This window comes from Diceros bicornis, chromosome 16 (genome assembly GCF_020826845.1).
Source record: "Diceros bicornis minor isolate mBicDic1 chromosome 16, mDicBic1.mat.cur, whole genome shotgun sequence".
NCBI lineage: Eukaryota > Metazoa > Chordata > Mammalia > Perissodactyla > Rhinocerotidae > Diceros > Diceros bicornis.
The window spans coordinates 52578181-52604560 of NC_080755.1; the positions used below are offsets into that span (position 1 = coordinate 52578181).

At 43.8% G+C, this 26380-nt stretch overlaps 1 protein-coding gene across 10 annotated transcripts in view; it reads right to left on the reverse strand.

The window, feature by feature from the left end:
* Nucleotides 1-24726, reverse strand: part of RNF152 (ring finger protein 152) — a 68866-nt gene extending 44140 nt beyond the window's left edge. For 2 of the 10 annotated variants that reach the window (XM_058557245.1, XM_058557247.1), the window contains exons 1-2: nucleotides 24461-24707; nucleotides 23110-23233 (exon numbers count right to left, since the gene is read on the reverse strand). The gene's annotated coding sequence lies outside the window, so the exon portion shown is untranslated. Of the gene's footprint in view, nucleotides 1-18992; nucleotides 20020-20358; nucleotides 21638-22157; nucleotides 22232-23109; nucleotides 23234-24460 lie in introns of those variants that run through there. The other 8 variants (XR_009222464.1, XR_009222461.1, XR_009222462.1 and 5 more) reach the window with 8 other exon arrangements.
* Between the last annotated feature and the right edge of the window lie 1654 nt (nucleotides 24727-26380).

Consider the following 26380-nt stretch of genomic DNA (forward strand, 5'->3'; position numbering starts at 1 on the left):
ACGTCCACCAGGGTCTACAGGTCCTTTGGTGATTTGGTTACATTTCTAGCCTCATGGGACCCACATCTTCTTCTCCATCTACCCCCCACTCCAGCTTTTCTAAACTACGTGCACATGCTGTTCCTCTGCTTGTCCTCCCAGGAGGACCTCTGTGGCCCCTTCCGGGTCTCTTCTCCCCCGACGTATGCTCCTGCAGGTTTATCCCTTTAGTCGAACATTCACTGCTTTCTACTGGCATTGGGGTACAACTGTGTCTCCCCCGCCAAGTCTGTGACTTTCTCCAAGGCAAAAGCTCTGCTTTTTCCATGACCTGCCCGTGTCCCCACAGCTTAGCAGGGCCACGGTGAGATGGTCGGTAACCTTTGGAGCTAATGACTGCACCATGGCAAATCATCAATGACACTTAAAAAAGCAAAAACACCACCAAACAACAGATTTAGGGGCTTGTCCCAAACTGACTCAGGTCCCTTAAGGGGATGAAGAGATGGGAGGGTTTATGTGCGCTTTTTAAAAGTTCTGCTTTTCAGGGAATTTTTTTCCACCGAGCATTCAAACATTGCAACCACGTGAGGTGAACACCCAGATATCTGCTTGATAGCTGATGGGTTTATGAAGAGAGCCTGTTTCGGATTTAAAATCAGCAAGAGATGATCTTCAGAGTGGGAACTCGAGAGTTACCTGTGCATCACAAAAGCAAAGAGATGACAAACTGAATCCACAGCTCAGACTGGTTTTTATCGTTGTTTCCTGGCAGCAAAGAAGGAGCAAAAAGATATGTGATAGAAGTTCGATTTTTTTTTTAACTTTAAGGAGAGAGTGTCCTCACTCCCTTCAGCTCTTCTGTTGACCTTACCATGAGGGCGAACCGACGTAAACCAGGCTGGATTCCCCACAGCATCAGTCTCCCCATTCAGACATCCATTCCCAATTGTGAACCTACATACCGTCAGCAATGGAGCACGAAAAGCAAAGATAACAGCTGTAACTCACGGTAATCATTTAAAATGTAAAATAACACTCCTAAATCTCCCAAAATGGTTACAAATGTCCAGTGCACAGAATTCTCGGAGGAACTCGCGATACTGTAAAAATGCACAAAACGCACATAAAAATACAACTCCACTGTTACGTAAATTTAACCTTAAACTAATATGCTAGCTAAAACAACCAATATATTCAATCAATTTTGCACACCTTTTTAGAATTTAATGAGTCCAAGGGAGCGATTTGGGTGCCCTGGCTCCTCTTTCACAAAACCTTCCAAGACTCGTGGTAACAAACAGAGCTGGGTTTTTCCTCTCTCTTCCCAATAATTCTCTTTGCAGCCAGCACAGGCGTTCAGAACAAGCTGCTGACTCTAGAGGCCGGCCCTGAAGTGTCACTGTGGGCTTATGACACATATCTGTGTCATGTTCAGGGGTGTTTCTCCCAGGGAAAAGCACTTTCTAAACATTTTTCAATATTTCTCCTTTCATCCCGGTTTATTCAATGTCTCAAGAGCAGCCACACCTGCTCAGTGTTGGCTCAGAGACCATGGGACGGAGGTAGGTCCAGTCCGATCACCCTTAGCTGACCCTGCAGGGCACTCACTGCACCGGGCATCCAGAAAAGCCACTTAGGTCACGGGAGTAAGTACAGGCTTTAGAAGCAACTTCAGAGTCATCCACTAAATGAATGAAAAGCATAAATCAGCATTTCGCCTTGGAGTTATGTGGATGAAAGATGCAGAGCAGACAAGTAGGAAAGTCAGGAGCAGGCATTATAAAGGCAAATTCATGAAAAAGTCAACCACATTCAGGATCTTCACACCTGACTTAAAAGCTGATTGATAAAGAATTGCCTATGCTTGAGGTTCCTAGGTTCCCACTTTAATGATTAAGTATAAGAACTAAAAAGTATTCATCATTTGTAAGAACATAGGTCTTTTATAAGCATTTGAGGTTCTTAGAAAAGATTTTAGAACACTCTAGCATCTTCCAGGTAATCTTGTTTGTCCTATGAATATTCTAAGTTCGCCATTTCTTTGTAAGTGGGACTAGCTGAAGTAAACCCCAGTCTTAACCATTTCAATTACCACAAAATTATAATGAGTGAAATCTATAGAAATAGGTAATTTCTACCCTTAAATTTCAAGTGCTAACTAAACAAGGAAACAATGATATAAAGATGAAATGAGAAAGTTTATGAGCAGATGTGTTTTGGACAGGAAACCACGTCAGAAACAGTGTAATTAGGATTCACTTATAAGCATTTGCATTTTCTGATACAGACTTACACGTTGAGCTTGTTAATCAGAATTCAATCCATGAAGGAAAAGATGAGCAAGTCTGCCAACTCAAGTTAGGCATCACCATATATCTTGCCATATCTAGGAAGGTATTTCCATTTCTCCCCAACCTCACCCTCTTTTGGAAAGAAATAATTTGAAAATATGGAAATATTATTTTACTGGGCCCACATTTAACACTAATCCTCAGCTTTTAGGATTATAAAGACACTGGAGTGGGGGTGGGGGTGTAGAAAGCATGGCAGGAAGCCTTCGGTGGCCAAATTTCATTGCAACCATGATGTGGTCTATGCACTCCAAAGAGAAACAGGCTTTACTGGCCCTGGTGTCTGAGGATGGGATTTATTATTGCAAATATACACAAGCACAGCATTTGAAAAAGTCTTCATGTCATACATTTCATCTGCTTGTCTCCCACATAGCTTTTTCCTACAAAGTGCTCTCATCTGCTCTGGTTTTCTTCTACCCAGGGATAGAAGGTAGAGACCACACCTTCCTTTCAGGTCTCTACCATCTGTCCCCTCACTCCTTGGTTCTTCAGTGGCTTTGCTCCCCCTGCAGAAAAGACTTCAAATCCTTGCCACCTCCGTTGCTCCCAAGTCCAGTCCAGTGTTGGTGCCTCGGCCAAGTACGACCCAAACCCCGCTCCCTTTAGGTTTTGCTTCAGGGCATCACTGTTCTTTCTCTCCCTTTTTATAAGGATGCAGAAAGAAGAAGAAGAGTTCTTTTAAGGTAAACCAAGAAAGAAAAAGGATCAAAGTCCTAACCAGCGTGTTTGTAGACCTCACGTCTTCAGATCCAAGAAAAAAGGAAAAGAGAAGCCAAAGTAAGGGGCCAGCTCTGTCCAAAGCAAAATGGTCCCACTTAAATTGAGCGCCCGCCGTCTTCCTGTGTCCGTGCCTCCTGCCCTGGTTTTGATGCTTACCTTACTCCTCCCACCGCCTCATCCCCCAATCTTGGTAGAGCCATCTGCCTAGATAATGTTACAACTTGCACTCTTCTTTTTCACATTCTCCCCATCAGACCCACCCTGCCATCTGTGCCTGCCTCCCAGAGGGGTTGGTAGATACCCCATTCTAATGATTAGCTACTATACCCTTATGGAAATGAGTGTGTTCCCCTTCACAAGGGCACTCACGTTTTAGCACAGGACTCACAGACAAAAAATCCAAAAGGAAATGAGAAAGGAACTAATTTAAACTGAATTGTCTACATACCAGGTTCAGTTCTCAGACACATCATTTACTTTCTCTGGGCCTGCCTCTGATTCCCACCTCAGACTATTCTGAGAATTAAATGAGCTAACATATACATTAACAGTACATTCTGAGAAATGCATTTTTAGGCGATTTCGTTGTCGTGTGAAGATCATAGAGTGTACTTGCACAAACCTAGACAGCCCACTACACATCTAGGCTGTATGGTATAGCCTATTGCTCCTAGGCTACAAACCTGTACAGCACTTGACTGCACTGAATACTGTAGGCAATTGTAAGTATTTGTGTATCTAAACATATCTAAACATAGAAAAGGTATAGTAAAAATATGGTATAAAAGATAAAGCATGCTACACCTGTGTAGGGCACTTACCCTGAACAGAACTTGCAGGACGGGAAGTTGCTCTGGGTGAGTGAGTGAGTGAGTGAGTGGTGAGTGAATGTGAAGGCCTAGGACACTGTATACCACTGTAGACTTTATAAACACTGTACACTTAGGCTACACTAAATTCATTAAAAATTTTTTTCTTTCTTCAATGATAAATTAACCTTAGCTTACCGTAATTTTTTTACCTTATAAACTTTTTAATTTTTTTTAACTCTTTGACTCTTTTGTAATAACACTTAGCTTAAAATACAAACACACTGTACAGCTGTACAAAAATATTTTCTTTCTTTGTATCCCATTCTATAAGCTTTTTTCTATTTTTAAACATTTTATTTTTTTTTTTTACTTTTTAAACTCTTTTGTTAAAAACTAAGATACACATATGTTAGCCTAGGCCTACACAGGGTCAAGGTCATCAATATCACTGTCTTCCACCTCCACAGCTCATCGCAGTGGAAGGGGCAATAACATGCACGGAGGTGTCATCACCTTTGATACAGCGCCTTCTTCTAGAATACCTTCTGAAGGATCTGCCTGAGGCTCTTCTTGAGGAGGTGTCACTCTTTTCAGAAATATGTCCACGGTGCTTTGCTTGGTTTGTTTCTTTTTTTCATCATAGATTTGCTTGTAAGCAGATAATGTACCATGAACATTCCTTTCTATTAATGAAAACCTTTCAGTGTTGGGGTCCATGTTTTCAAACTTTTTAAGGAGTTTGTTGAGGTCTTTAAAAGCTTCTGCTAAACCCTTCACTGTGAATTTTCCTGGGGTTTCTTCTTCTTCTTCTTCTCCTACAGTTTCCTTTTCTCTTGCCTCTCTTGCTTCTTCTTCATTCCTGTTCCAGTTCCAACAACTCCTCATTGGTCAGTTCCTCAGAAGCCACCTCTAGGAGCTCCTCAATGTCATCCTCATCCACACCCAGGTTAAAGTTGTTTGCCATCTCAACCACAGCCTTGTGGATTTTTGCAATCTCCTTGTCCTTGGCAAATCCTTTGAAGTCATGGATGAACCTCTTGAGTGTCTTATTCCAGATGCACTAGGAGATAGGAATTCTTCAGCTCCATTATAATCTTACGGAACCACCGTCATATATGCACGCTGTTGTTGACCGCAATGTCGTTATGTGGCCCATGACCATACTTAAAATAGTACCCGGCACGTTGCAAGGCTCCATGCCACCATTCATCATTATTAACCTTCAGTGTGACCTCCCAAGATACATACTGCTGGTCTCATCTTAAATGAGGATACGAAGTGATTTGCTCAGGATCACAAGGCTGATAAATAAGTAGCAGAGTAGGGAAATAGCCCTCAGTCTACTAAGTGACCACAATTCCTGCTGTTTTCACTACACCACAAGGAAGGAATCTCCAATGGCAAAACCATGGACACTCTGCAGGCCTGCAGGGTAAGACTGCATTGCAGGGGTGCTGTGGTATGCCAATGGCATACTATCACAAGGAAAAGCTAGACAGCTGGCCTGGGCATACAGTGAATTTTGGAGCATGACCGGAGTTGAACAGGATGGCATGTTCTATCAGAGCTAACTCAAGGCCCACTTCTGAACTGCAGAGACTTTGGTCTGTCAATTCCCCTCATTTAGTCTCAGGTTTTCCCCGACTATAAAATGGGGACAATTTACTCAGAACGGGTAAGCTCCTGACACCTAGAAGCATTCATGGCAAAAGCTAAAACCTTTTGTGAGGGAAGCTCCAGAAAGGGATCCTGCAGGGGGGAAGGCCAGCAAACCTGATGATGTAATTACTTCCAACACTAGAAATGGAGACTTCATAGAACAACAACCTAGAGATTAACAATGTTCATTAAAAAAGCTTACTGCCAGAGCCAAAAATATTGCTAGTGACTTTGACAATGTCTGGTTAAAAACTCTGAATGAACTCTGGACAGTCTAATTTTTAATCTCCAAAATATTCCTGAAAACTCCCCTATTTCCATTAACCATCACAAATCCATAATTAGGCCTTCTTCCTTTCTGGCTTGTCCTACATTTGAAAAGCATTCACTATTCTACTAAAGCGGACTTCCCTCAAAATAACCTCATTATTCTATACTTCCACAATTATGTCACGGACATAATTACCACCATCATGATTTCAGCAGCTATTTGTTGCACTATAATTTCCAGATGAATTTCTGGTGTAGAAACAAAATAGCCTCAATAAGATAATTCATCACAACTCTATTATGACTAGAGCACAGAGTAACTGAAATTAAAACTCTAAAATTTTTAGTATTTCATTTTTAATATCACATTCTTCTTTGTAGTGAGCAGTTACAATAAAGATGCTTATTGTTAGTATATTGTGTTTCTGATGGCAGCTGCTTCTTTTTATGGGTACTTATTAATAACCCCTACCGCAAAGTTTTGAAAGACCACTGAATTGTAATGGACTGACGTACCAATGCTACAAATGATCAGATTCGGAGATTTCAACTGGTTTTGCCACTTGACAGCGTAATTTTAAGCAAGCTACTGAACTTCTCTGTGCCTCAGTTTGGTCATCCAAAAAATAGGGATAAAATTTTACTACTCCTAAACTATTGCGAGAATTTTTTTTTTATCTTTAAATATTATCTTTATTTTTTTTTAATTTTTTGTTTATTGCCGTAACATTGGTTTATAACATTGTATAAATTTCAGGTGTACATCATTATACTTCTATTTCTGCATGGATTACATCATGTTCACCACCCAAATACCAATTACAACCCATCACCACACACACACACCGAATTATCCCTTTCACCCTCCTCCCTCCCCCCTTCCCCTCTTGTAACCACCAATCCAATCTCTGTCCCTATGTGTTTGTTTATTGTTGTTATTATCTACTACTTAATGAAGGAAATCATACGGTATTTGACCTTCTCCCTCTGACTTATTTCACTTTGCATTATACCCTCAATGTCCATCCATGTTGTCACAAATGGCTGGATTTCATCGTTTCTTATGGCGAGAATTAAATTGAGTAATTTATGTGGAGCCTCACAAGATGCTTTGGATTTAGTGACTGCCAAGTACATACTAGAATTTTTTTTTTAACTTATAAAAGTGGAAGTCCCATTCAAAGATATTTCATTTGTAAAATTTTACTCAAAGTCTTGCAATCTCCATACTTAAAGCCGACAGGCCACACACCTTAGAGTGGCAGGGCGACTGCCACCATTTGCTTCTTTTTCTGCCAATGTACTAAACTCTGATTATTCAAAAGTCAGTTATGAGCGTCAGTCCACCTAACACATTCTCTGAAGGGATGAACGTTCTTTCTCCATAACCCAAAGAAAGTGGACTTGCTTTCTGAGAAAATGGAACAGGCCAGAGCGCAGGACAGCACGTTCTAACTAATCAGTACTAATTACTAGGAGTTTTTTGAGGCTGATGGAGCTGAGATTGTATTAATAAACAAACCTCACAAAAGGAAAATTAAAGCCACTCTACTCCCCAAAGTATTTTCCTAATCTATCTTAAGAAGTGTAGTTTCATTCTGTTTATTCATGACCATTTCTCACACCATGCTAACTGAACTTTGATTAATTAATATTAGAAATATAAAAACTAATTTCAGGCTTCTACTACTGTTTGACCCATCTGGGCTCTGAGTGCGTTTTGGTTCCTGACAACCTACCCCAACATCTGACATGAAACCAAAGGCAAAGCAACAGGGCAACTGACCTCAGTGCTACTTCCTCGCTGCCACCATTTAACAGAGCATTAACGGAGAAGAGAAGAATCTATCACGATAATCAATATGTCTTTTGAATAGCAGACAAATATAAACTAAGCCAATAGGGGTAACCAACACATTATACTTTTGATTGAAGATACAAGATTCAGCTACCAAGATGCAGAGCACACAGAGAGAAAAGAAAACTTCCTGATGATATGGCCCTTAACCAACCAGCAGCATGAAGATACCATATCCAACAAAGTGTGGGGGATATAAACAAGTGTTAGATCATTGCAGTCTTTAGGAGATTAAAAACTAATTAGAGACATAAGATAATGGTTCATGCCAACATTTACTGCTGAAAAACAATAAGCTGGGTACCTGGCTTGCAAAGATGAATAAGGTGAGCCTAGCCCTCAAAGCGTCCACATCTACCACTGGTCAGCAGTTGGCCACGCCCAGAACCTACACCAAGGTCTGTAAGATGTGGGAGGCAGCAAAGGTCATTTTTAGCTGCAGTCTTCAGGGATTCAGAGATGGGATTTGAGCAGGGTATTAAAGGAAGTGTTAGGATTTTAATAGAAGGACAGAGGAAGAAAGAGAAGGCAGCATCCTAAAGGAGGCAACGAGAAGACAGGCCAGCCCCGAGCGTGTCTAGGAAATGGTGAGTTAACCAGTTCAGATGAGCAGAGGGTCTTCTAACCAGATTCCCAATATTCCAGGCAGGGTCCCATACAGAACACTACTCACATACGGTCTGTAAAAAATTTTAAATATTCTAAATCTAGGAGAAATCATAACCAATTTGAGAATAATAAATACACATTAAGCTACGCCATAACATGAACTCAGATAACACTAAAGTGTTCAATACATGCAAGTGTCCTCTGCTCCACAAAACAATTTTTTTTCTTTGTTTCTACCATCCTTTTGACCTCAGTCCTCTCACAGCCAGCTCTCTAGAGGCACTCTCTCCCACTTGGCAACATAGTTCAACCCCGGGCTCATAACGACCATCTGGATGTGGATTACTCTCAAAGGTACAGCTCTGACCTCTCTACTAAATGCTATTTCCAAAGTGAACTCGTGATTTCTCCCAAATCTGGTCTTTTCCCTGCAATTTTATATTTGTTACCATTATTTACCCAGTTCCTCAGACTTGAAAACCTATTGACCTCCCACCTCTCATTCAATTGGTCTCCAAAATTCTACTAATTTTGTCTCTGAAATGTCACTTGCATTCATGCATCCTTTCCACTCCTGTGGCCCTCTCCTGAAGTTCAGGGCTTCACTACAGATGTAGTGGACCACTTCTCTGGACCCCAGCTGGTCTCCCCACCTTTGTCCTTTCCTTCTCCAATCCATACTGACTGCTGCCAGATTAAGTTTCTGAAAGCACAGCTTCATACCCACATCCTTCCCTAAACTATCAATGGCTTCCTGCCAAATAAATCCCAAAGTCCCCATTCCCATCAACCTTTCTAATCCCTTTTATACTAGCCCGGCTCACATACTCCATGCTCTAGTCATAGGACATTACTTGTTGCCCAGAAGTCAAGATCCACCCTCCCCTACCACCCTGTTGCTGGTGGATTGCCACCTGCCCACATGTCCAGATTGCTGCCTACTTCAAGGGAGTCATCAAACACTACTTCTTCCATGAAGCCATTCTAGATCCTCTAGCACGAAGTAATCTTCCCCCACTGAACATCAATACCTCATCATCCAATACTACCTTGCATTTGAGTTCCTTGTGCATATGTGTTCATACTCCTACAAGAGTAACCTCCTAAAGGAGCACCTCTGTGTGAAAATAATCAAACCAACATGCTAATTTAATACTTTCTTACAAGGAAGCATTGTGCCAGAGTTCTGGAAGAAACAAGAGCATCAGCTGACAGCTAAGTTGGGAAATCATGCTCAAACCATGCAAAAATAAAGCAATAATATCAATAACTCTTTTTAATTATCATATGCAGATGTTAGTTGAAGTCATGAAAATATAAAACATCTCAGAGAAAGTGAGTCTTCTTAACAGAATAAAAAATCTGAGACAGGGGCCGGCCCGGTGGCGCAAGCGGTTAAGTGCGCGCGCTCCGCTGCGGCAGCCCGGGGTTCACTGGTTCGGATCCCGGGCGCGCACCGACGCACTGCTTGGCTAGCCGTGCTGTGGCGGCGTCCCATATAAAGTGGAGGAAGATGGGCACGGATGTTAGCCCAGGGCCGTCTTCCTCAGCAAAAAAAAAAAAAAAAAAAAAGAGGAAGATTGGCGGATGTTAGCACAGGGTTGATCTCCTCACAAAAAAAAAAAAAAAAAAAAAAAATCTGAGACAGCATACCGCAGTGGTTTATAGCATGAACTCTGGAGCCATTTGTGGCTGAGTTCTAATCCCAGCTGGGGCATTTACTCTCTCTGTGACCTTGGGCAAGTCATTTAGCCTCTCTGTGCCTCAATTTCATGTAAACAGATAAATTAAAATAGAGATATTAATAGTACCTTCCCCATAAGACTGTTGTGAGAATTACGCACATACTGTCTGCAAAATACTTACAGCCTGGCACATAATTAGTGCCATACCTACTAGCTGGTCTTATTCTTATTCTTGTGAAAATGTTTTATATAGGGGAAAAAAACACAAGAATCAGACATTTGGTAGTTAAGATGCCTAGCAGGATTTTTACGAGAAAGAGAAACTTTACCATCTTAAAATTGTCAAGCCAGATTTGCTCTGTCTCCTGACAGGGATTCTCTGATTGACTGACAGGTAGTGGGAAATTCTCGGGGGGCGGCTCTTTGTGCAACAGATTGAATGCTGTGCAAACGGAGCAGGCACCAAGACCACTGAATCAAAAACAAAGCTTTCAGCCATCGAAGGGCTCACCCACAAACAGCCATTGTCTCCCACAAACAACCCTGCTGTTGTCATCCAGATGGGTGACAAATGAAACTGTTTGACTTACGCATTTTGGTCAGTGGCTCTGCGTAGACACAACCACAGATACAATTAATTGCTGCAAAAGAAATCTAGAACTATGCATTGAATTTAGTCTGATAAGCAAGCTTTTGGGTTCAGCTTTTTAAAGGACACTAATCCACCACATTCAGCTGTACTAAGCATATACGAGCCCGTTTCAAAGCCCATCACATCATACAGTGATTTATTTATTAATGGTGTGGGGAGCAGCTGTGACTGAAGGGCATCAACATCTGTGATTTTCCCCAAAAAATGTTACAATGCATTAAACATAAATTGCCACAAATATCTCAACTTGAACTTGCACTGCAGACAAACATGCATACACAGTGAAATGAAAAGTGCTAGGACACTTGATGTTTTATTACTTTTAAGTAAAATTGTTTATAGCTCAAAGCTGCTTGTTATTCATATGTCAGAATGGTCAGAGGGGTGGAATAACAAGTTTACATTTATCATCTTATTTTCTGATAAAATAGAGAAAATTAAAAGAATTATAGCAATAAGACTGATGCTACACAAGAACAAACAAACAAAAAAAATCTCCCTTTTTCCATGGTTGGAACGTCTGTTTTTACTCACTACCTGGAATACTAGCATGGCTGTTTCAGCAAAGTTTCTTCATCCCAAGTGTCAGGGAAGGTTAGGCAGGGTAGACTGACTGCCAAAATAAACACCCCAAAATCTCATTGGCCTAACACAGTAATAGTTTAATCTCTTCTTCACATTGCATTCCAACGCAGCTTGGTAAGGGAGGTTCTGCTCCACACGGTCATTCAAGATCCAGGCTCCTTCCAACTTGTGGCTCCATCATATCCTAGGGCTTCACAGTTCTCCCCTGCACCCCCTGCAGCTGGCCAGCAGACCAGAAAGAGAGCAAGTGTGGAAAAGGCACCCCCTCTTATCTGCCTCTCATTTCCACACACATCCCATTAGTGAGAACCAGTCACATGGTCCCACCCAGATGCAGAAAGTAGTCTAGTACAGTGGCTGTGAACTGGGTGCAATTTTGACTCCCAGGGCACATTTGGCAATGTCTGGAGACATCTTTGATTGTCACAACTGGGCAACTGGAATCTAGTGAGTAGAGTCCAGAGATGCTACTAAATATCCCATAATGCACAGGACAGTCTCCCCACAACAAAGAATTATCTGGACCCACATATCAATAATGCTGAGATTTTGGTGAGCACCTAATCAGCTGCCACAATCACATAACATATCAATGCTCGGGCCTGCCACCATTTTTCACTAACATACATTCCAATCAATCTCAACAAATCCACGCATTGATATTTTGTTCTTTCATTTGCTTCTTCACTCTTCCATTCATTCCTCCAAACTCCTAAACAAGACAAGGTCTCTACAGTCAAAGAATTCGCAATGGAGCAGAGGAGGCAACCATATACAGAATTATCGTACACAGGGGTAAGTGGGATTAAAAAGAACAAATGGAAGGAAAATTAATTCTGCCTGAGAGAGCTGGAGGAGAAGCCACAGGGCAGGTGGAATGGGAAAGAAGTCTTGAAGGAAGCATATACTTACAGCTTTCCATCAAGATGTTGTGTTTTTTTAGGGGAGGTTGGGGGCGGGAAGGGCAGGAAGAAAAGGTGTTCCAAGAAAAGGGAACTGCACGAACAAAGGAATGGCAATACAAAAGGATGTGATTTATTCCCCTTTCTGGTATTGGGGAAAACAGTAACTGGGGGAGAAGGGGTTGTAAAAATGCTTTCTTGTTCAAACATATTTTTTAATCGTGTATTCGTGAAAGTCTTAAGCTCCCAGCTACATACACTGGCTTTCAGTCAAGTGGCCCTTTGAGAAACAGTTCACACCACCAGACTTCACAGAAACTTGTTAGCACAGGGCAGAGCTCAGGTAATAGCTGGAGATGTCACTGCAAATTTCCCAGCAGAACCCGTCACCGACTCTTTCAAACCACACTGCCTCAAAGTCAACATCAAACTGGTTCAGGCAGATGGCTGACCAAAGTCGTCCATCTTGGTTCCCAAAGACAGGACAGTGCAAAAGTCAGATCTCTGCCTAAATCACGGTACACTGAACTCGTTTTGTTTTTCTTTTTACAAAGAGTTTTTGCTACTTTTGATCCCTAATCCCAGGCTGCGGTTAAGAGCACAGACTGCCCGGGTTTATATCCGGCTCTGCCATAAACTCACCGTGTGACCTTGGACAAGTCACCTAACCGCCCAGGATCGCCTGCCTCCCAGATAATGTGCGTAAAGCACTTAACGCTGTGCCCGAAGCATATAACAAACACTATCTTTATCTTTGTACTATAGTTATCCCCCTACCCCCCAAAATTGTCTTTCAGTTGTCATGAAATACATTGTGGAATCCAACATGGTTCGGGAAGGAAAATATCTGATAAACTTCCATGTCATTTTGTAGAACATTATTAATAACAACTTCAGTTTGCTTTGGGCAAGATGTTTTTAATTACGAAGCCAACATCACCATGTAAACAGCAACGATTCTTGATTTTGAAGCCAAAATTGAATTTTAAAAAATACACACTCCTACACAATTATTTACCTCCATTATTCTCTTTACTCATTTCCTCCCTCAGAGTGTTGTCCCTCTCTCCACTTTTCTTATTTTCACTGTGATCAGCTTTGGGAAAACAAAGTGCATTCAGCTGTTAAGTACTATAGATTATATCGAACACCACTAGTCACCTAGCACTAAAAAGCCTCATAAAAGGAAGAAATTTGTTTCTTTACAAGACAGAACCTGGAAGGAGAAGTTAAAATGAGGGAAGCGGACTTCAGAACCCAGAGGAGAGTCAGCCTGTTCAGAACTGCTTCCTCCTACCATGAGGCGAGAATTCCAGACTGCAGTGAACAGCCCATGTCTATTGTTCTAGTCTAAGTGAAGTCCCTTCAGCTTTGCTAACAGTGGTGACAGAATCTAATGGCACTGCCCTTTGCAACAAGTCAAGGACAGGGAATAAAATGAAAGCCGAGACAATTAGAAGAACTAGGCTGAATCACGTTTAGACTTCAAAACTGATTATCACTACCCTCCTAATTTACAAAGAATTCTAAATTTTCTGGACAAAGTCTCTTTTTCAATTTCCATTGCAGACTGGACTTGACCCCAAGAGCATGTTATTTTAAGGAACACGTTAAAGAGAGGGTTTGGCATCTCCATGGGCAGCTTCCACACATAAGGTGTAATAAGTCTGGGGTGAAATCTGACATGTTCCTTTTAACTTCTTAGTGAAGATATTTTCCCTTGTAAATCAACGAACTTTTTGAAGGGAAGTACGACCGCCATTGGATGCGATTCTCAAATATTTTATTTATTTATTTATTATTTGGATATAAACTCAAGGTGTATGAATGATTAATTTTTGATAGCTCTGACTCCACTATCGGAAAAAAAGTAAATGACTGATCCTGCAAAGAAACATTAACTGTTTGAACTAATATTTAGCATTTTGAGTATAGAAATAAAGGCAATTTATTACATGAATTCTGTTTGCCTAAAAGATTCCCCTTCCACAGACAAGCTATTTACCTTTTTCTTAGGTGAAGTAATAGACCATGAAGAAATCTGGCTTATCAGGACCATAAATGAATATAAAATCTCGGCACGCATAATGACGCCGTGGGAATCTGACTGAAAGGATGACGTGAATGTCTGGCAATTGCCTTCAGGTGCTATGTACACGGGTTTACAGAACTGGCAACCAGCAAGCTAATTACTGTTTCTGGCAACTGGCTGCAGGTCCAGCCTGCACCAACCTACTATCCTCAGATAAACAGTTATAGTTCTCAAGAAGAAACAGACAACAAACGGTTGTCATTTGAGGCATCGGCTAAAAACTAGAAAAATCTGTGGCTTATCTAAGAGCCTTATCAGTTACCATCAATCCCCCATGTTAGGAATGAAGACTCAGAGAGAAGGAATGTCAGCAAATCAGAGCCCAGGTGGAGGCCGAGCTCCAGATATCTCCACTCGGTGGTTATGGAGGCAAGCCTGGTTCCCTTCCCAGCCCCCACTTGGTATTAACAGACTCATCAGGAAATCCCTCCCATGTCTTTGAAAGGAAAGCACTGGGCACTATGCACACAAGCACCCCCATCACAGCTCACACTACTGTCATGCTTACAACATGAGCACGTTCCAGAGCATCCTAGCCGCCAACAAAAGACGAAGCAACTCATCTGCTAGAGTCGTATGATTCTACCAAGAAGAAATAAAACAGTCAACAAGAGCTCAAACATAAATATACTCCGAATATCAGTGCAGCAAGGAACCCAGAGCGGATCTAGGTTTATGCATTTTAAAATGAGCTATGGAAGGGCCCAGACTGAAACCCTACAACAATCAGCAACTCAGTCTGAACAGCAACGCAGCCCTCAGAGCTATTTCTGAAGATTAAATTCATTCCACCACTCCCTCAACAAGGATTTACTGTGTGCCTACTGTGTACCAAGCCCTGTGCAACAACCTACCAGGCATAGCAACTACCACTGTTTAAGAGGAATTTTTTAAAGATCCTACTAACTTGACATTTATATTGTATAGTCTAATTTTCTCACCTTTATTAAAGAGCTCTCTTCTTTGAAATAATAATGATGATGATGATGATAAAATCCCACTCTAAAAAGCAGAGCCATAAATAAAGGGATTAACAAAACTAGCTGCCTTCTCCTGCTTTATCTTGCCCAGTTCTCTCCTGCCTCTTCTTTAGGCTGGTTGTACCTCTAACCATGTAAAATGTCCACAAAGCCTGCTTCAGGATGCCAAAAAACTATCACAGAACAAGGACAGGACCCCTAAGTAGGGTAACCAACTTGTCCCAGTTTTCCGGGGACTGTTCTTGTTTTAAAATGAAAAGTCCTTTGACCCAGCTATTCACTTAGTCCTGAACAAAGTGAGTCAATGGGCCACTCTACCCCCAAGAAACCAGACCCTACGAAAGGGAGGCCCATTATAGGAGGTCCTTTGCTTGCCTTGGAGGAGTGAGGTCCAAGGAGAAAGGAGGCTGGTACCTTTTAAGGACGGCCTGAGTTCCCTGCTATCTTAGAACCTCACAGCTTCCTCTTGAGATCTATCACTTTTAAACTCCACGGTGTTTAAGCAAAGCTTTACAAAGACTTTCCAATGACAAGACTACAATGACAATGACATACAAAAGAAAACCTCATATAAATGCCAAAGGCTGTAGTTATTTGGATGTGGCTATCTCCTTGGCTAATTTAAGAGCTTCTACAGTTTAGCCCATGACTATTCATCCCAAGATTTCCAGAATCCAGCACCAAGACTGGTGGATGGTAGATGCCAAATAAAATGAACATTAAAATAGTTACCATTATGTTGTGCTCACAAGGTGTAGGCAGAACGCTAAGCAGTCTATATAAATACTCTCACTTACTCTCACAATAACTCAAGGAGGTTGATTGTCCTCCATTTTCCAAATGAAGAAAACCAAGGTTCAGTCAGACCTTATTGACTCAAAGTCATTATAGCAGAGCTCACATTTGAACCCAAACCCAACTCTCTTCAAAAATTCCTTTTTTTAAACCACTCAACTGAATTAGGATCAAGTAAGGTGGACATATATGCTAAGGGATCAAGAATTATTCTCTTCTCTTTTAGCTTTGCCATTGCAAAAAAAGCAGAAAACCAAATTAATTATGAGTTAAATTCATACCTTAAGCTACAGCAAGACAAGGATTTTAGTTCGAATTGTGTAGAATTGTGCCTGGCAAACAGCAGGCACTCAATATTTGAATAAATTTAATAAATATAATTGTATACCTAATACGGGGTTTAAGTCATTGATGCTCAGTGTTTCAAAGGCTATTTTACCCACCACCATTGGTGAATAGATGGATTCCTACCTTAGGTTTCTGAAGTTAATGTGGTGGAGCAGGGGTGGATGGGCAGGTACTTACCCCAGTTAAGGATGGCTCTCTACCTGCATGGTTGAATTAGCTATTACTCACTTAAAATGACAGTAACCCTTACATCTCATGCAACAAAGAGGCAAATTCTCTAAACAAAATACAGAGGTCTATCCACATGTTCTCCTACCACTTTTAATCTCCTATTAACCTTCAACGAAGCAATTTGGAAATCTACCCTAGAGCAATACAACTGCAAAAGAATATCACACCGAATACTTTGTTTTTGAGACATTTATCTCAGTTCCATTCACTCTCCATCAAACTGAGAACATTATTTTAATGTGAACGTATTCCTGGCCATCTTCTGCAAGCAGCTGAACACATTTCCTCTTTCATAATAACACTATCCATAATGATCAAGCATTCTGAGTGTTAAAGAAGAGTTTCTGTCACGTGAACGTGTATTCCAAAATCAAAAGGGGTGAGGTAAACCAGATGCCTATCACAAAGGCATTTATGTCACAAGTTAATTGTGAAGGGAGATGTGACAGCAAGTGTGGGCAATTGTCACCCACGTGTGTCGAACCCAAACAGCAGGATCTGCTCTGTTAGATTGTGGGGTGGCCTAGTGGGATATAAAGTTCTAATGCTGCTGTCTATATGTCACCAAGGAGAGGGGTTTTTTCATTTGTTTTGTTGTTGTTTCAGAAGCAGCAAACTAAAGTTGAAAAACGGACCATCAATAATAACTCATTTTATTAGAATGATGACCCTCAATGAGAACGCTCACCTCCCAACCATTGGTATGCACCCTGCATCCTGGCAACTCTAATTTGATTCCACATTTAATCAATATTAATGCAAATAGGGGACGGTCTTAAAAATAAGTTTCTCTTGCCTTAACTTCTTTGAAGTCTACAGGCTAAAAGCATCTATAATTCCTTTATCAGAGTAGGTCACAATCATTTCTGTGCTGTCAAAGATTCGTCAATGATTATTTACTGAGACCTTACTATGTACAAACATGGTGGGGAATACAAAATAAGGTCAAACCTCATCCAGTCTTCATCTTCAAGGAGCTTGCAAGAGAACTGAGATCCTGCTGGTTTCAGTCTCTCAATCTCATCTGCCAGGCCGCAGGCCCCCTTGGAGGGAAGTGTACCCCTCACTCACTCTTTCCCCCAGCTGAGCAATGACTGGAAGGTCCCATTCACTAGGACTCTTGTGATATGCGGCTTGATGACAAAAGACATCCTGGGACATCTTTTCAATATACCTCCCTTTATGTGAACTAGCTTGAATGGGTTTCTGTTCTTTGCAATTAAACAGAAAGAAAAAGATACTTGAATCTTAGGTGACATTACAAGACAGTCTATGATAAGTGCCCTTTGTAGAATGAATGAATAAATGCTGAACGAAATGAGAGATGGAGGCAATTTTGCTGGAGAACTTTGGAGGAGTGAAGGATTGCTGAGGGCTAAAGTGATGGAGTTAGATTTTTAGAAGAGTTAAGAGCTGAGTTGCACTTTTAACGATGGGTTATAGGAAGATGACATTGTGGGCCACAGAATATTCCAGAATTAAGAAAGAAGCTATATAAAGCATTTTTGGGGAATAGTGGCTTAACCATGCCAGCTAATGTGGTGTTTTAAAGTCAGGCAGAACAAAAGTCAAGATTGGACAAGAAGTCTGGGGTCAAACTGAGGAAAACTTTAAAGGAAAGACTAAAGAACACAAACTTCATCCCAAAAACACAGAAGCCACTGAAGGTTATTAAGCAAGGGAATGAACAATTAAAATGGCCTACTGCCCTAAGGATGACAATATTTTGTGACACGGATCGGGGGTGGGAAAGACAGGAGGTAAGTGTACCCACTCTAATAGCTCGGAGAGAAATAAGGTTCTCGCCTAGGATGCAGCAGTGGGGAAGGAAATCAAGGGAGATGTGGGAACTGTCACTAAGGAGAGAGTTAATCTGTTGTAAGCAAAACAGCAATATTCATAACAATGCTCTCTATTTCCACAGTCTCTGTTAAAGTATTCAACGTCTTTCTCAAACTTGAAATCTTTGAGCATCAAAGATTTTGATAATTAAAATCTCATCAGTTCTCGTAGAACCTCAGTGAGGAGTGCATTAAGTCTGATTATCTGGATTTCTAAATGGAAACTGAGGCAGAAAAGTTACATTTCCTTGGTAGGGAGGAGTAAGATGGGGGTGTAGGGGGAGTAGGAAAAGAAAATACAAGCACAGAACACAGCATTCGAAGATCTGCGAATCTAGATCAGCGGCACACGTGCCTTTGATCCATCCCTTCCTTGCATGGAATCTGATACCCCAGGAAGCCCATGTGATGTTAGAATCACTTTTATCATGCAGGATGTTTGCCATGAGGTTTATTTACGCAGGAGTTAATGACTCAAGTGGTAAATAAGTCATCTTTTCCTACTCACCCCCTGCACTCCCAGGAGATCACAAGCAGCCCCCCACGACTCTACAAAAAATGTATCCAGGCCTCAGCAGCCATATAGGGTCCAGGCCAGACAATCACAGGCCTCAAGAACCACCCAAAGGAAATGTAAGTCACACATGCACTACTTGAGGCCTCGCTCTTTAAATCGTACAATGACACTAAGTCAACTAGAAGTAGAAAATCCTGAAACATAAAACAAGTACTTATTTTATCCAAATTGTGACTTCAATTATTGAGGCAGACTCCTGGAACAAACACTGTAGCTCACAAAGCCATGAGGGAAGGAGCAAGAAAACCAATGCCTTCCACCCTTCGGGTTTCCATGACACGGCAACTGGCAGGGCCAGGAACCACTTCACTCCACAAGTGTCCTCTACCTGGACGGCCAACTTCATTATGAAATTAAAGTGATAGACACTCAGAGGCCAAACAAAATACAGAAATGTATTTTCAAGCTTCCCAAGTATATTTCAAGACTAGTCCCTCAGGCTTAATTTTCCCTCTCACTCAGGCTGTGCCTCATCCCTAGCCCAACCATAGGCACCCTGAATCGGTTCTTGGAAGTCTTGGATGGTCTATATCTGGTTCTTCCTGCTGGTTTCTTAGCTGCTCATTTCCCACATCAGAACCCCTTTGGATGCAATACATTGTCACTCAAGTGAAGCTGGACCAAAGGGCGGCCTCTGCATTCTTAGGCCAATACTCATGTCCTCTAGTCACTGTGTCTTGCTACCATATCACCTGTCTACGGAGAGCTGTCTTTATAAAAATATCTTCAATGATGTGACTATTGAGCTAGGAGCAATATTATTTTGTTAAATTCCATGCTTATGCTAAAGTACTTATCAAATCCTAAAAATTCTAATCCAGGCATGCATTTATCACATGAACAAAGATATCTGAGTGGCCAGTACTTTCCACAGCAAAATCTCTCTACAAGCCACCAACTGTTTAATCCACAGCCCCCTGCAATGCCTATTCCACACCACCTAACTATTTTTAGGGACAGTGCAGCAAGGAAGGCTTTAAAACTTACCACCCTCACAGCCAACACGGTTGCTGATGGGAGTATGGAAGATGGAAAGGCCTCAGAACTCTCTGGGTATTCTATTAGTCCTGTGACCAGAAACAGCCTCTTACCCAAACTGCTTTTTCTCAACATCAAAGTAACAACAGGGTGACCCAAGGCTACCTACACCCATCCCTGCCCGCTCTAGGTCCTATCTCTTGCCCTGCAGTCTTTGCTGCAGGAGGCCACCTTCTAGGTGACGCTAGGCCCACTGCCGTTCTTTTTCTCCCCTGGGCAAGTCTTAGACAAGAGGCAGATGGTGAGGGAGAGAAAGTCTGTAAGTAACACCTCTCTATTACATAATGTTAAGCCCCGAACCTTCTAGAACCAGACTTGGAAATATCTCCTGGCCTAGCACTTCCAAGTAAACAAGTACACAAAGCGGGCAAAAAGAGAAAATCATAATTTTTTATTACATGACCAGTGCACAATCATATTAGGAAATATAATACCAACATATCAGTAAGGAACAGGTTGAAGTAGGACCCGATTCTTTAAGATATTTATGATTCATTTATTCAATCAATACTCATGTTAACAATGCCCACAAAGCACTGGGCTCGGCCCAACAGGAACACACTCTATAACCTCGGCCAGGCACATCACTTGTGGAAGTCACTAGTGCTGCTCACCTATAGCCAGTTCTCCCTCCTTCAGTACCATAAACATGGAATTGTGGTTAAATGAGGTAATAGGATTAGTTCTGGGTGAAGCAATGGAGTCACTTATGGGTCAGATCATGTCATTACTAGAGCGAGATTCTCTGGTTTCCTTTCCAAAGCTGCAGTGATCTTGCAAGAATATTCAAGATCATACCTCCATCAGTTTGGGCCCTTGAGTGACTCTGAGGAGCAGGGCCCACCTGCTGACCACGCTGGACACACAGCATGGGAAAGAAAGAAACGGTATCCAGCCACTGAGGTTTGGAGGTTATCTGTTACAGTGGGATAACCTAACCTACCTTGCTGATACATCACTGTTTAAAAGAGATAGAACCCTGCAAAAGCCCATCCCCACATCTGTTTTCTAAATCAGACAATACAGAATAGCAGAATTTGTTTCAAAATTCATGTGCAACAAAGACTGAATAATACCTTGAAATGTAGAGGGTGCCAACAGGACAGACAGGTTCAAACAACTCTGAGGGAATAAGGAATGAAAACGAATGACCTCTCAACAGTGGTGAAATCTAACCATTCATGTAGAAACCAGCTGACGAGTTTAAAGACCATGAAGAAAAGGTCACCTTCTGACAACAGGTCCGGTCATTTACAAAGTAGTGAGCTCCCCATTGAAAGAGGTATTCAAGTAGAGACTGAATGATCACATGCTCCCTCCTCAGAAGTCTAATACCACTCTGTTCCTCTCTGTCCAGCTTCCATTAAACTTAACCGGAATCGGGCCTTCATGTCTCCATCACCCAGTAAGCTCCCTGCAGACGGTTCATTTTTGTGTCTTCACGCTCCCCCACCCCACCCCTTGGCACCTTTCACAGACCCTATTACCTATAAGGTGCTTGATAAACATCTGCTATTGAATGAATCAAACGAGCATTGTAGAAAGGACTCAGGCATAGGAGGCAAAGGTTGTCTAATAACCTCTAGGGCTCGTCCAACCTAAAGCTAAACACACTCCTGCAGACACCTGGGGGCAGGGAGCCTCCACCTAGAAAAAAAAAATTAAACATCAATACAACACTTTATTATGATTTCTTACTGTACACAATTCAAAACCACAGCAAAACCTAACACTGCACCGTGGCTATCTTTGTTCTTGAACATGCATTTACATGTACAGGCAGCTGTTCTCCCATGTGCAATTCTGTGTGTGAGGTATTTATTTTTTCTATTAAAAAAAAACCACACCCTTTGTTTCTATTGCATTATTATACTCTCTAGTACCCCATCACGTGGCTTGTCCTCTCGCAGGAACACAGCACACACCCTGCATTATTGCTGACATAGAAATTACTTGTCAAAATACCTCTACCCTAACACATTACAAAACTGATCTTTCTAAGATTCCTGAAAGCTCTGAGTAGAAGGATAAATGCCAGAGTCACTTAGGTTTTTTAAAGTCACCTTGCAAAACAAAACTACCTTAGAGGTGAATGACAAATCTTTCAAGTTTCTAAATTTTATTTTTCAAGGGATTTGGGGGGAAAAATGGTGAAGAGAGAACCTACCACGGATTCGGTGATGCTGCCGCTGCAGTGCAAGACAGTACCAGAAGCCTCCGGCCCTCAGCAACACCTTCTTCCTACAAGGTAAACCTCGAGTCCATTTCCATAACCATTCTTATTCCCTGCTACTTGTGTAGGACGCCAGGACTCTGCCCTCTAGGAGACAATGCCAAGGTGCCCTGCTCCGTCTGAAGGTTACATTTTTATTGAGCTCTATCAAGATAACCCCTGATCTGGTTAGACTGACATCAAAACAGAACTATCCTTGGAAAGAAAAGAACAGGCCAGAGTTTTTGGAAAAGACCCAACAACTTAAAGATAAAATGCAGAATGAGAGCCTAATGGGTCATTGCTACATAAATGGAAACTTAACTAAAGCTTCCTTTTCTCTATTCTCTTTCTGCTCCCCCACTGCCCCTCCCTTCCTCCTCCTAGTAACTTACAACTGGCATATCCCTCTTGATATTGCAAACACTATTACAAGGAAAGACGTTATTTCGTAAGAAGGTCACTACAGTTGACCAATGCCCTAATTGAGCCCTGGCCAAATTTATAATCAGCCTTACAACGATATCTTTTCAACAAACGATATCCCACTCATAGACTAGCCAAAATATATTGCTACAGATAAGAAAGCAGGCATACACATACCCAAACCCCACGTTTAGATACATGTGCCTATGCATTGACTGTATCAAAATTCCCATCAAAGGAAATCAGGTGGAATTTATACAACCCCACGAGCACCCTGCTCCCAATGACTTCTTCAAAAGGAAGGTTTAAAGTCGTTTGCAATTTCTTTCTCTGAACCAGGAGTTTCAGCAGCCCCTCCTCTTCCACACAGACAGCAATGGAATGGTGTGATGCAGAAACCACCGAAACAGACCCGTGCAAACACTGTTGGCCTCAATGACCCAGAGACACCCAGGCGGCTACCCAGATAATTAAGGGTTACCTGAATCTGTCACCGAGTCCCTTTCACCCCCTTCTGCGTGATGACATCAAGTGAAAATGGTACGCGTTTGGGAGGCAAGAGGCTGAGAAGCAGAAAGCACAATTGAGCGTGAGCTGTGTTCAGCCTGCAGTGAAATACATGCAGTAAGGGTTAGATACGCGCAGCAGAGACAGAAATCCACGCATCCTCCCTGGCCAGCGGCGGAGCGGGTGCCCGGGGGGACGTGGAGACAGACGGCTGAGGCGCGGCGACTGGCGGGCCGCGGAGGGGGCGTAACGCTGCCTAATTGTCTCTATAGGATAAATAACTACCTTCCCCCACTCCTCTGCAGTCCCCCCCGCCCCCAAGTTCTCCTCTGGGGGTAGAGCTTCTACCAGCAACTGTAATCCCTCAGAAAGAAAGAAATCAGAGAAAGCGGATAAGAACATCTTGGGGCACATATACACTAGCAAAACATACTAGGTAAACCTGGTTATAGGAGAATGCGGGGCGCCCAGTTACCCGCCCAAACACACTAGCGCGACATTCGCGAGCATCCTTTCTTTCCTTTGCCCCTGTCCGCCACCTCATCAAATCACTGTCCCTCTGTTTTGCCGATTTCTCTACTCTTTCCAAAACCGTGCAGCGCTCCCCCCACCCCACCCCCACCCTAGGCGGGATCGGGGACAGCTGCTTCCCAAGCCGCGTCCCACGAGTCCAGCCTGCTTTGTCCTGCCGCTGCCCTTCCAAGAGCAAGCGCCTCAGGCGCGTGGGTCTGCACAAAAGCCCCCCAACATCTGGCCCGCCACTGCGCCCTCTCCTCCTGGGAGGGGCCCCGGGGCCGCAGAGGGGCGCGCGAGGGCAACTTCTCGGGGTGGCGACGGCGCACGACAAGCGGCTTGCGAGAGGACCATCCCGGGTGTGTGCGGGGTGGGGGCGCAGTCGGGGCGCGCGCGCACGCACGTGCATGTCCAGGGGCGCGCGCGGCGCGGGCACCAGACGAGCTCCCTCGGACCGGAGCTCCAGGGGGCATCCGAGGACTCGGCGGCGCCGCCGACAGCGCCGCTCCCCTGCCCCAGCCGCCAGCCCAACTCCGCCGGCGCTCAGGAGAAACGCAACTCCAGGGACCACCTCCCCGGCACCCCGGGGCCGCCCCGCCGCGCCCCGCGCTCCCCTCCCCGGGACCCCTGCAGCCCCGCCACCCCCATCCACCGTCCAAAAGGTACCCCAATACACCAGGCGGCAGCTCCCCTTTCCCGCTTCCCTGGCTCCGGGTGCAGCTGCCGTGGGGGCGCAGACATCCCTTCGCGCCCCTCTCGCCGCCCCCGAACCGGGAGTGGCAGAGCAGAGACACAAACGGAAACTCACTGACCTCCCTCCGCAGCGGGCTCGGGCGCTTCCTACAGAGGCGGCGGCGGCAGCGGCAGCATCGCCGGGTGGTCCCGGTGCATCCGCCGCCCGCTCGGCCAGACGCGCGCCGCGGGGTTTGGGGCGGGCGCCGGGAGCGCGGCGTCGGCGCCTGCAGCCCCAGCTCCCTGCTCAGCCCTTCGGGAGGCGCCCCACCTGCCCGGCCGCTCTCCGCGCTCCCGGTCGGACACCGCCGCCAGGCGCTCTGCTCCAAGCGGGAGCTTTTTGTGTCACCGCCCAGATTAAGGCACCGAAGGGGGCGGGGGCGGGAGGCCGGGCTCCGCTCCCCGCGGCACCGCCCCCCCCCGGCGGCTCCACCTCCTTCAGCCCTCCCACCCCCAGCTGGTCTGGGACTTCCTTCTGTCTGCTTGGAATCGCAAACCACCCCCAGGGTGAGGAGCTGCCCGCTATCCCTCGCGCGCTCCCTCGGCCTCGCCCCCCAAGGGCCCAATCTCAGCCAGGACCTTGACATTGTCTTTTCCACAGCGCGCGAGCGGGACCTGAGCTGGAATCAGGTGTGACAGCAGGCCGAGCTCAGCCGGCAGGAGGGCGGGGTTGAGGTGGGGGCGGAGGCTGGCGAGGACCAGTCTGCAGCTCAGGACCTGGGGACCGAGCGAGGGAGGCGTTGAGATCGTCACGTTTCCAGAAACTGCCCTGGATCCGTGTCACCGCAGATACTTTTTGGCCGCCCCTAAAAGTTCACGTAGTCCAAGCAAAGCGGGATCCTGCTTTCGTGGAGGAGAGGACACATCCGAAGAGGCCCGAGTGCATACCCCACCACCTGGCTCCCTCCGATGGAGTGCGGGGAGTAGGGGAGCAGGGAGGTGCAAGTACCGAGAGTTATATGGCAACGCCAACCACCAGGCCCTCTTAGGGCCCACCCTATTCTCCACCTAGGAAACCTAACTCCTACTTTAGGGACATGCTTAGAATGTCTAGTTCCTCCAAGAATATCTAAAGACATGGTCTCTTGCCTTTTGTGTTATCTGCAAAATAGGGGAATGGAGGAGAGAGGTCGCTGGTAGAGGATGGTTTCCACGCTCTCTGGTGCCCCTTTTTAAGGATTTCTATGCAGAACGAAGACCCAAAACTCTATTCTATGACTCTGGTGAAGCTAAGCCTGCCAACTTTCTTGGATCTCCAGCAAGAGGGTTCAGCTGAGTGGTCCCTGAGTCATCCAGCAGAGCGTGCAGCCTTTCCTGGCTGCTGGAATGGAACTGTCTTTATGTCCTACTGTCTTATTCCCAAGGAAAGAACTCCCATTCTAACCTCTCCCAATAGCTGATTGATGTGTTTCTGCCAAGAGAATGAAAAGGAAACTCTATGAACCAACGGGGGCTCTATGTGACTTACTAAAATTCATTATACTCAACCGACCTTCCTTGTCTTGTCCCACAAATAAAACCTGTTAATAATGCTTCCAAATGTGCTGTCACTAAGCACATACAGAAATCGGTCACCAAGAGACAGATAAAGCTTGAAGGTGTCAGCCTCTCCAGAATCCCGAGTAAAGCCTTCACCTGGCCTTCACCTGGCTAATCTGTGTCCTTTTGTTCCCCAAAGTTATATCATCTATTGTGCACCTGGCAGGAGTGAAAGCTATATGTGTGTTTAAAAGCCTAAGGTATCCTTAGAGTGGAAGACTTCAGAGGTCTTTATTTTCAGCCTCAACTTTAGGGCAGAAAAAAAATTTTTTCTTTCAGTGAGAAGCTAATGAGAGTATTGAAAACTCTGATGGGATGGTGACCAGGAGCTTGGAATAGGGTAGTGAGTTATTACACCCCCAGATTTTACTAGGAAAGTTAACCTAGAAATATGATGATTATACAAGAGTGACTTTAAAGACTACTTTTAAGAGGCTAATTTCAGAGAGGGTAATTATTCT